The 12,156-nt window shown below is 40.0% G+C and overlaps 1 pseudogene; it reads left to right on the top strand.

Moving 5' to 3' along the window:
- LOC144456570 (uncharacterized) overlaps positions 1-11,553 on the top strand; it is a 29,016-nt pseudogene extending 17,463 nt beyond the window's left edge.
- Positions 11,554-12,156: the final 603 nt, after the last annotated feature.

Here is a 12,156-nt window from a genome sequence, read left to right as displayed (position 1 = left end):
ATTGTTTATTTATTTTTAGTTTTCAACATTCAGTTCTCCAAGATTCTGAGTTCCAAATTTTCTCCCTATCTGACCCCTCCCCCACCCCAAGACTGTGTGCATTCTAAATACCCCTTCCCCTAAATCATCTGCCCTCCCTTCTATCACCTCCACCCCTCTCTTATCCCCTTCCTCTTCTATTTTCCTGTAGGGCAGATAGATTTCTATACCCCATTGCCTGTATATCTTATTTCCCAGTTGCATGTGAAAACGATTTTTAACATTTGTTTTTAAAACTTTGGGTTCTAAATTTTCTCCCTTCTTCCCTCCTCACCCATCCTCATCAAGAAGGTTATACATGTGTAGTCATGCAAAATACTTCCACAGTAGTCACGTTATGAAAAACTAACTATATTTCCCTTCAGCCTATCCCTCCCTCCCATTTATTCTATTTACTCTTTTAACCCTGTCCCTCCTCAGAAGTGTTTCCTTCTGATTACCTCCTCCCCCAATCTGCCCTCCCTTCTATCATCCCCTGCTCCCACCCCATCCCTTTCCTTCCTATTTTCCAGTAGGGTAAGATACATTTCCATACCCAATTAGTGTGTATTCCCTCCTTAAGCCAAATCTGATGAGAATAAGATCCACTCGTTCCCTCTCACCTTCCCCCACTTCCCCTCCACTGTAAAAGCTTTTTATCTGTTTTATGTGAGATAATTTATCCCATTCTACCTCTCCCTTTCTCCTTCTCCCAGTATAATCCTCTCACCCCTTAATTTTATTTTTTAGATATCACCCCTTCATCTTCAACTCACCCTGTGCCCTCTCTCTCTCTCTCTCTCTCTCTCTCTCTCTCTCTCTCTCTCTCTCCATACACACACACACACACACACACACACACACACACACACACACACATACATATATATGTACACATATAATTTTTCACCTAAAACTACCCTAATACTGAGAAAGATCTCATGTCTTACAAGTATCATCTTTCCATGTAGGAATGTAAACAGTTCAACTTTAGTAAGTTCCTTGTGATTTCTCTTTCCTGTTTACCTTTTCATGCTTCTCTTGAGTCTTGTATTTGAAAGTCAAATTTTCTGTTCAGCTCTGGTCTTTTCATCAAGAATGCTTGAAAGTCCTCTATTTCACTGAATGTCCATTTTTCCCCCCTGAAGGATCATACTCAGTTTTGCTGGGTAGGTGATTCTTGGTTGTAATCCTATCTCCTTTGACCTCTGGAATATCATATTCCAAGCCCTCCAGTCCCTTAATGTAGAAGCTGCTAAATCTTGTGCTATCCTGATTGTGTTTCCACAATACTTGAATTGTTTCTTTCTGGCTGCTTACAATATTTTTTCCTTGACCTGGGAACTCTGGAATTTGGCTATAATATTCCTAGGAGTTTTCCTTTGGGGATCTCTTTAGGAGGAGATTGTGGATTCTTTCAATTTCTATTTTAAACTCTGGTTCTAAAATATCAGGGCAGTTTTCCTTGATAATTTCTTGAAAGATGATGTCTAGGCTCTTTTTTTGATCATGGCTTTCAGATAGTCCAATAATTTTTAAATTCTCTCTCCTGGATCTATTTTCCAGCTCAGTTGTTTTTCTAGTGAGATATTTCACATTGTCTTCTATTTTTCATTCTTTTGGTTTTGTTTTATAATGTCTTGATTTCTCATTAAGTCATTAGCTTCCATTTGCTCCATTCTAATTTTTAAGGAAGTATTTTCTTCAGCGAGCTTTTGGACTTCCTTTTCCATTTGGCCAATTTTGCTTTTTTTTAAAAAAAAATTTATTTTTTAAATTTATTTATTTTTAGTTTTCAATATTCACTTCCACAAGTTTTTGAGTTCCAAATTTCTCACCCCTCCCCCTACCCCAAGATGGCATGCATTCTGAATACCCCTTCCCCTACTCTGCCTTCTCTTCTATCTCTCCCCCCTCCATTCTCTTATCCCCTTCCCCTTCTATTTTCCTGTAGAGCAGGATAGACTTCTGTACCCCATTTCCTGTATTTCTTATTTCCCAGTTGCATGTCAGAACACTTTCTTTAAAACATGTGTTTTTAAAACTTTGAGTTCCAAATTTTCTCCTTCCTCCTCCCCACCCACCTCATTGAAAAGGCAAGCAACTCAATATAGGTTGTACATGTGCAGTTATGCAAAACACTTCCTTAGTAGACATGTTGTGAAAAACTAACTCTATTTCCCTTAATCCTATCCTGCCCTCCCATTTATTCTATTCTTTCTTTTGACCCTGTCCCTCCTCAGAAGTATTTGCTTCTGATTACCCTCTTTCCCAATCTGCCCTCCTCTCTATCATCCCCCTGCTCTCTTGTCCCCTTCTCCCCCTATTTTCCTGTAGGGTAAGACAGATTTCCATACCCAATTGAATGTGTATGTTATTCTCTCCTTAAGCCAAATCCTATGAGAATAAGATTCCCTCATTCCCTCTCACCTTCCCCTGTTTCCCCTCCACTGTGAGAGACTTTTCTTTTCTGTTTTTTTTTTGTGAGATAATTTACCCCATTCTACCTCTCCCTTTCTTCTCCGAGTATCATCCTCTCTCATCCCTTAATTTTATTCTCCAGATATGACCCCTTAATCTTCAACTCACCCTGTGCCCTCTATCTATCTATACATACATACATACAATTTTTTTCCTTCAACTACCCTAATACTGACAAAGTTCATGAGTTACAAATATCATCTTTCCATGCAGGAATGTAAACAGTTCAATCTTAATAAGTCTCTTATGATTTCTCTTTCCTGTTTACCTCTTCATGTTCCACTGGAGTCCTGTATTTGAAAGTCAAATTTTTTGTTTAGCTCTGGTCTTTTCATCAGGAATGCTTGAAAGTCCTCTATTTCACTGAATGACCATTTTTTCCCCTGAAGGATTATACTCAGTTTTGCTGGGTAGGTGATTCTTGGTTGTAATCCTATCTCCTTTGCCCTCCGGAATATTATATTCCATGCCCTGTGGTCCTTTAATGTAGAAGCTGCTAAATCTTGTGTTATCCTGATTGTGTTTCCACAGTACTTGAATTGTTTCCTTCTGGCAGCTTGTAATATTTTCTCCTTGACCTGGGAACTCTGGAATTTGGCTATAATATTCCTAGGAGTTTTCCTTTGGGGATCTCTTTCAGGAGGAGATCTGTGGATTCTTTCAATTTCTATTTTGCCCTCTGGTTCTAAATATCAGGGCAGTTTTCCTTGATAATTTCTTGAAAGATGATGTCTAGGCTCTTTTTTTGATCATGGCTTTCAGATAGTCCAATAATTTTTAAATTCTCTCTCCTGGATCTATTTTCCAGGTCAGTTGTTTTTCCAATGAGATATTTCACATTGTTTTCTAATTTTTCATTCTTTTGGATTTGTTTTACAGTGTCTTGATTTCTCATAAAGTCACTGTCTTCCAATTGCTCTATTCTAATTTTTAAGGAAGTATTTTCTTCAGTAATCTTTTGGACTTCCTTTTCCATTTGGCCAATTTTTCTTTTTAGGGCATTTTTCTCCTCATTGGCTTTTTGGACCTCTTTTGCCATTTGGGTTAGGCTATTTTTTAAGGTGTTATTTTCTTCAGTATTTTTTTGGGTCTCCTTTAGCAAGCTGTTGACTTGTTTTTCATGATTTTCTTGCATCACTCTCATTTCTCTTCCCAGTTTTTCCTCTACTTCCCTTACTTGCTTCTCAAAATCCCTTTTGAGCTCTTCCAAGGCCTGGGACTGATTCATATTTTTTCTTGGAGGCTTTGGATGTAGGAGCTTTGATTTGTTGTCTTCTTCTGGTTGTATATTTTGATCTTCTTTTTCACCAAAGTAAGATAATATAGTCTGACTCTTTTTGTGCTGCTTGCTCATGATCCCAGCCAATTACTTGAGTTTTAAACTCTTTGTTAAGGTAAGAGTCTGCTTCCAATGTGGAGAGTGTACTGTCCCAAGCTTCAGGGGTTTGTACAGCTGTTTTCAGAGATACTTGTAGGGACCTGTAAATTTTCAGTTCTTCCAAGGTGGTATGATAAGGGGCGAGGTGTTTACTCCTTTCCTGGCCTGTGAGCACAGTATTCCTTTCTGTCCTGTAACTGTGAGGAGGGGCTCCTCTCCACAGCCACTACAAGCTCCACCACGCCAGTGCTCCTCCTCACCCCAGCACTGCCGCCCAGAACTGTGACCCAGATCCACACACGGGCAAAGCAAGAGATTCCTGCCTCAGCACTGGCAAAGAGATCCCTGCAGTCCCTCTCTGATCAGCCACTGGATTCCCCCTCAGTCTGTGTGCCGGAAGCTAGGGAAGCAGCTGCTCCCCCCAACCCACAGCTAGGCTCTTGAGGAATGGAGCTGAGACCCCGCCTTCCTCTTCTGACACCGACAGAAACAGACTTTTCCCACTGACCTTCTAAGTCGTCTTTGGCATTCGTGGATTGAAGAGTCTGGAAACCTCCACAACTGCCCGCCAATTCAGTCCTCTGAGGCCTGCTCCAGGTTTGCTGTGGCCTGCACGCCCACACTGCGCTCCCAGCCCGGCACGATACACCTTTCTGATCAATTATCCAGGTTGTCTTGGGCTGGAAATTTGTTTCACTCTGTCTTTTTGTGGGTTCTGCTGCTTCAGAATTTGTTTACAGCCATTTTTTATGAGTATTTGGAGGGGTTTGGGGGAGAGCTCAAGCAAGTCACTGCTTTCGCTCCGCCATCTTGGCTCCGCCCCCCCGCCAATTTTGCTTTTTGAGGAATTCTCCTCATTGGCTTTTTGGACCTCTCTTGCCATTTGGGTTAGTCTATTTTTTAAGGTGTTATTTTCTTCAGTAATATTTGAGTCTCCTTTAGCAAGCTGTTGACTTATTTTTCATGATTTTCTTGCATCACTCTTGTTTCTTTTCCCAGTTTTTCCTCTACTTCTCTTACTTTCTTCTCAAAATCCTTTTTGAGCTCTTCTCTGGCCTGGTACCAATTCATATTTTTCTCCAAGGCTTTGGATATAGGAGCTTTGACTTTGTGGTCCTCTTCTGGTTGTATGTTTTGATCTTCTTTGTCACCAAAGAAAGATTCTATGGTCTTTTTGCGCAGTTTCCACATGATCCTAGCCAATTACTTGAGTTTTAAACTATTTGTTAAGGTAGAGGTCTGCTTCCAGTGTCGAGAATGTACTGTCTTGAGCTTCAGGGGTTTTGTGCAGCTGTTTTCAGAGATAACTTCTAGGGACCTGTAAATTTTCAGTTCTTCCAAGGTAGTAAGATGAAGGGTGAGGTGTTTCCTCCTTTCCTGGCCTGGGCTCTAGTCTATGAGTGACCAAAAGCAGTCTTTTCTGCCTTGGAACTGTGAGGAGTATTCTCTCTCCACCAACACCACAAGCTCCACCACCAGCACTCCTCCTCACCCCAGGGCCACCACCCAGAACTATGACCCAGATCCAAGCATGGGCAAAGCAAGAGAATCCTGCCCCAGCACTAGCAGAGAGATCCCTGCAATCCCCCTCTGATCAGCCACTCAACCACTCCCCCCTTCTGGGCCAAAAGCTCTGGAAGCAGCCACCATCCTGGGGCCATGCTGGGACTGGGGCTGGGACTGGGGCTGGGACCAAGCTTCTCTCTCACTTGGGTCAGACAGACCTTTCCTACTGACCTTCTAAGTTGTCTTTGGTCTTTGTGGGTTGAGAAGTCCAGAAACCACCACAACTCCCCTTGATTCAATCCCCTGAGGACTGCTCCATGTTCGCTGAGGCCCGGTCTTTCCCTGTGTAGCTCACGCTGAACTGCACTCCTCTCACAGCATTGTGCAATAGACCTTTCCAATCAACCATCCAGGTTGTCTTGGGCTGGAAATTTGCTTCACTCTGTCTTTTGGTGGGTTCTGCTGCTCTAGAATTTGTTTAGAGCCATTTTTTACAGGTATTTGGAGGGGTTTGGGGGAGAGCTCAAGCAAGTCAGTGCTTTTACTCTGCCATCTTGGTTCTGCCCCTGAGGGGTTATCTTTTCCTTCCATTTCTCAGGAACTAAAGGATCATTAAGGCCAACTATTTCTGGATCCAATGTTGAGGCAGAGGAGTAAATGTCCTTGAAATAGATGTTCTCTGTCTATATTAGCTTCCACCTGACTGTAGGCTTCACACTGAAAGCATGAATCATCAGGGTATCTAGATACTGAACTCCAGCTCTCTGCATGCATTCTTTCTGTTGATATCTGAACAGACTAGAGCTGGTACCAGTCAATGCTAACAGACCAGATATGTCAACTAGGCTTGAAGGTGCAAGAACCATAGTATCCATTTATACCATTCACAACAATGACTTCCTTAGGGAACTTCAACCTAACCCCAATGTAGCCCAGATACAACTAGTCATGTTCATCAAGGCCACAGACACCTATCCCTGAGCATAGGCTGAAAGCTATCTCCAACAAATGTCTCCCATGGAATGACTGGAATACAATTATCTGCTATCCAACCATTAGGACACTATATTTTCAGTCTTCATGGTCAATGATGTTCATGGTCCCATAAGTCCAAGAAGAATCCAGGAAGAGCAGGTGGGAAAGGGCTTAGCATCTTTGCTGACTAGGGCCACCCCTATCCCAGAGCCCATTAGCAATGCACCATGGTCCACTGAGGCTGATATGTGAGCTGCTTTAGGGAGTATAGTCTGCCTGCTAGCCAGCTACTCACATTATCCTTAGTCACTTTTTTCCCAGGAGGACCTCAAAATATCTTGATAAATCTTGGGTATCATTAGGGGTGGTAACTAATTAATTCCCAAATAGCTCCATTAACAATAATTTCTTTTCAAAGAAAAGAGCATCAATAAATTGTTGGGGGGTTTTTTTAAATAAGAGAGAGCAAAAAAGAAAAAACAGGAGACATAGACAAGCAGGGCAGTGTTGGAACTACCATATGAAAGTTGTTTTTTTTTCTTAAAGAGCTGTATATAATGGGAAAAGAAGACAAACTCTACATAAAAGTTCAGTTTCATACATTATCTCTATTTTTGTCATTCTTTGCATGCTAAAATACTCACTTTTGTTGGTGTTTATTAAGCTCATAAGAAAAGAAAAATTATTTTATAAAAAGAAAAGGAAAAGCTTTTTCCTTGGGAATGCTAGAATCCATCACTGTTTCAGGCAGAATACAAGTAGCATTACTATTTATCCATCCCTGGCCCATACTTTACATTAACATAATCTGCTGGCATAGTGAATAGAGCCCTGGGCTTAAAACCAGGAAGACCTGAGTTCAAATCCAGCCTCTGATACTTACTGGATACATGCCTCTAGCCAAGTCATTTAACCTCTATTTGCCTCAGTTTCTTCAGCTATAAAATGGGGATAATAATGGCCCCTATCTCCCAGAGTTCTTGTGAGAATCAAATGTGGTAATATTTGTAAAGTGCTTAACACAGTGCCTGGCATAGAGAAAGTGTTATGTAAATGCTAGCTAAGATGATAATAATGATGATGCTCTTAGCATAGCCTATACATTATCATCATTAGCATAATCAAGAAGTACTCCCACAACCAATAGTCCTTGCTAGGGTCTTAGGGCAGCAGCATGGTATAAAGGAAATGAAACAGGCACTGATGTCAGAGGACATGAATTCAAATTGTGCCTCTAACATTGACTACATGTAGTAAATCACTTCCCCTCCCAGAGCTTGTAAAATGAAGGCAGTGAACTAGAGAGCCCCTGAGGTCCCTTCTGTCTCCAAATCTATGATCATTTTTGTCTATGGGTCAATTCCCATGAAAAAGCACCAAGTTTCTAACCCCTGCAAAGCATAGTGGCAAAAATCCAATGATCAATCACAATGTATTTCCACAGTTCTGCAATGTTGATCAGCCAAACAGTTCAATGTACTTTACACAATAATATTTGTTGCTTCAATAGCTGGTCTCCCATAAAAAAAAATACTTAGGGAAATCCTGCTGCCCAACCACAGCCTAAGTGTTTTTAATGGATCCTTGTACTATTGTGTTGTTCATCCTTTGTTTTCAAAGAGAACCACTGATATCACAGGGTGATGTCTTGACTCCCATGTGAATTGGATTTAAGTGAGGCAGAGTCCTCAGTCTCACTCTCTCTTCCAGAGTCATCAAAGTCCAATGGCAAGACAAAAGTCAGGATAACCTGGGATGCAGTGAATGACCTTGGCATCTTCAATACCTGACCAAGCTCTAAGCACTCCACAGCCCTTGCTTTAGCCTCTTTCATGGCCATTGGAACAAACTGTTTCCATCCACTCATTCTACCAGGGAAGTCTTCACATGCTTGGAGTAGACATCCCCCCTAACTCACTAATGGGTTTGAGGCCTATTGGTAACCCTCAACCTGGTTTAGCCCATCTGCCAAGACAGTGTGGTCCCTGATCATGGTATAGCATCTTGGAGCCACAGGTGAGAGTTGGCTGACTGGTGGACACCAAAGGTGGATGAGCAGCCATGAAAAGGGCTTGGCAAGCCCCCACACCAGAAGTGCTAGTCCTCCTTCAATACCCCATATAACCCCTAGAGGAGACATGGAATGTGTTTATCTACATCACCAGCAGTGACCAGCAGATGTCACTGCTGATCTCAAAGGGGGAAGGAGGCGCATGGAGCATGACCACTTCATTTCCAGCTCCAAACTAAAAGGGAAACAGGGTTGAAATCCTCACAGACTATGCCTAACTCTACCTACTGGACTGGCTCAGAGGGAAGACTTTTCCACGGCCAGAGCAGAAAGGAGTTTAACCCCAGAGACCCTTAGCTTCCCATACTCTGAATGAGTCATACTGTGGCAACCAGCTCCTTCTTGTAGCGGGAGTTTTTAATGGGGCATTCATGAACTTTTTATTAAAATGTTCTTAATAAGTTTATTTCAACATAACTGTTTTCCTTTGTAAACCTATGTGTTTTATTTTATGCATTTGTAAGTATTATTCTGAGAAGTATCTTTATCTGACTGGCAAGCAGGTTCATTTTACACACACACACACACACACACACACACACACACACACACACACACACACACAAAGTTAACAGCCTCTCCTCTAAGGAAATCCAAGTGAATCTTGAGTTCAAGTTTTAAGGTTTTGCTTGCTGGGAGAGTTATGGAATCATTCAGAAAAATATATAATTCCCTGGGAAGTGGGTTCTTTTGCTTCCTGCATCTCCCCCCAAAAAAACTGGAAGGTCTCAGTTTATATGCTCTGTAAAGTCTAAGAAACCCCTCGAGACAAATAACAAATGCCCACAGATAATGAAAACACACTCATAAAAAGAGAATCAGACTTACAAAATATCATTAGCAATGGGAGGTGGGAAAAACAAGGAATGTTGGGCTTTTTTTAACTCTACTCCTTCTAAAGGCAAGAAAGGGGAAAAGAGTGAAGGAGAAAGTAGGATGTGAATAGAGCTTTCTACCTAGGTGTGGATTTATACCTGAGGTTAACCAAGCTTAGGGCTCACCTCCCAGGCAGTGTTAAAGGGGTATCTATAGACACAAAAAGAAAATCCAAATGTCCCACACTTTCTGGTGACCCAAGACACTTTGGCTTTGAAGACAGCCCAAATACCCTCATACAAGTGACTCTAAGAGAAACAAGCTTGATCACTATGCCTTATAAAGTTTTCCTTGAACACTGGGTCCACTATTAGAAAGACTCATGACAACAACAGCCTGAACTTCATTGTGAATGTCAAGACTGACAAACATCAGATCAAGCAGGTGGTAAAAAAAAAAATGCTGTATTTCATTGATGTCAGGATCAACAACTGATCTGGCCTGATAGAGAGAAGAAGGCTAATATCCAATTTGTCCCAGACAATGATGCTTCGGATGTTGGCAACAAAATTGGAATAATCTAAGCTACATCCAACCAGCCTTCTCCTTATTAAAAAAAAATTCTAGTAAGAAAAAGAAGAGCATTGGTGGTTCCCAATTGTCCACCCACCCCTGAGCCACTGCCTGTTGCTCCTTCTTCCCAGGAATAAAGATCCCCCAACCTATTTCCCAGACTCTGGGGTCACCTTACTGAGAGAGAACTGCATCAGCTATCATCAAGAAAACTGGATATAAATGCCACCTTAAATTTTCTGTTAATAAAATTGTCTAAAAACAAATTACTAAGAACTACAGTGAACAAGTACTTTACCCAACAGTTGGACAAAACACTTCACCAGAAGTGGACTTCATATTTGAAAGAAAAAAATTTTTCTATTGTTTTTTCCTTTAAAATTTTTAAAAATTATCCTAAGAAATATTCATAGTTAAAATTGCATATCTCCACATGGGTCATTTTTCTTTGTAATGTTATTATTTCACTCAGCATCAGTTCATACAAGTCTTTGCATCATGTCTTATGATGCAAAATTACTTCATTGCATTCATATACCATCATTTGTTTAATCATTCCCCAATAAGCAGATATCCCCTTAGTTTCCAGGGTTTTTTGCTATTACAAAAAGATCTACTGTAAATATTTTTGTACATATTGACCTTTTCTTTCTTTGATCTTTGTGGGGTAGAAGCCTAGTAATGGTATCATTGGGTCTGAGAGTATGTGTAGTTTATTGATTTCAGGAGCACATAGTTCTAAATTTCTTTCTGGAATGGCTGTACCAGTTCAAAGCTCCACCTCCCAAAAATTGTCGTTTCCATTTTTTGTCATCTTTGCCAATCTGAGGGGAGTGAAATGGAACCCCAGAGTTGTTTCATTTTGCATTTCCCTAATTATTAGTGATCTGAAGCATTTTTCACATGATTGTTAATTGTTTGAATTTTTTCCTTTAAAAATTTTCTGTTCATATCTTTTAACCATTTGTCTTTTGGGGAATGGCTCTTGTTTTCATGAATTTGAATCATTTACTTATATATTGGGGATATGAGATATTTATCAGAGAAATTTACTGCTACTGCATTGGTTTTTGCAGCATTGTTTTAATTTCGTATAATTAAAATTGTCCATGGTATCTTCTTTGATCCTTTCTATCCCATATTTGATCATGAATTCTCCCTCATCCATTTAAATAAAAGGTAATTTCTTCCTTGCTCCTCTATCTTTTTGATGATGTCACCTTTTATGTCTCATGTATCCATATGGAAATTTTCTTGGGATATAGGAAAAGACATTGGTCTATGTCTAACTTCTGCCAGATTACTTTCCAGTTTTCCCAGCAGTTTTTGTAAAATAGTGAGTTGGAAGGAGAAAGTGGGAAGAACTCAAATAAGGAACATAACAAGTTTTATGAGAGACTCAAATCCACAAAGGAACTATTGGAAGCACAAAATATTCCAGAAAGTTTTTGGAAATGCTTCTCAAGAAATGAAACCAACCTAGCCTGGATTGCTTCAGCTTAGATAATATAACAGAATTCTACTAAAAACACGTGGCATAAAATGGCAGAAATTCAAACTGTCAAATGGATGAAGAGAAATTATTACTTTATTAAACTCTACTATACCATCCTATTTCATGATGCTGCATCTTAAAGAATGATTATTTGGCAAAGGCAAGTTCTCTGGCATCCATAGTATGGAGTTTAAAGTAAAACACAGTAGCTGCCAACCAAAGCAAACCCAAATGGAATAAGCAGAAACCCAAACATTAGAATATAAAGTAAATCAAATTGTTCACTTATGATGTTGCATGCTTGTCGTCGTCTATATTTAGCTTAGGAATCAAACCAATCCCAAAATATCAATGTATCAGTGTCTTGATTCCATGTACAGTTGTGAAGTACATAATAAACCCCTTCAAATTGTGCCTTTAAAAAAAAGCCTTGGTGAACTTTGAGAGAGCAGTTTCAGTTGATTTGTTGGGTCAAAAGCTAGACTACAGGGAGGTGGGGAGTGGGTGATAAGCAAGTAGAAGCAGTAAGCTGTCAACTACTCATTGGAGCAAATTAGCAATAAAAGTGAAGAGATTTAGTACAATAGATTGAACAGGGCAGCAGGATCCAGCAGAGATTTTTTTTACATGAAATATATTTATATTTTCGATTAACAAAAACATATTTTCTCTTTTTCTCTTTTCTATACTTTCCACTAAAAAGAAAAAGAAAGTTCTTATAATAAATTTTCACAGTCAAATGAAACAAATTTGTTTTGGCCATGTCCAAAAAATAGATATCATATTCTGTATCCTGATTCCATCACCTGAAATCCTGGTTTATCATCACATTAATGTTTTCAA

Source organism: Phascolarctos cinereus, unplaced genomic scaffold, assembly GCF_003287225.1.
Source record: "Phascolarctos cinereus isolate Bilbo 61053 unplaced genomic scaffold, phaCin_HiC Scaffold_4;HRSCAF=312, whole genome shotgun sequence".
Lineage (NCBI taxonomy): Eukaryota > Metazoa > Chordata > Mammalia > Diprotodontia > Phascolarctidae > Phascolarctos > Phascolarctos cinereus.
This window is presented reverse-complemented; position numbering and strand designations above follow the sequence as displayed.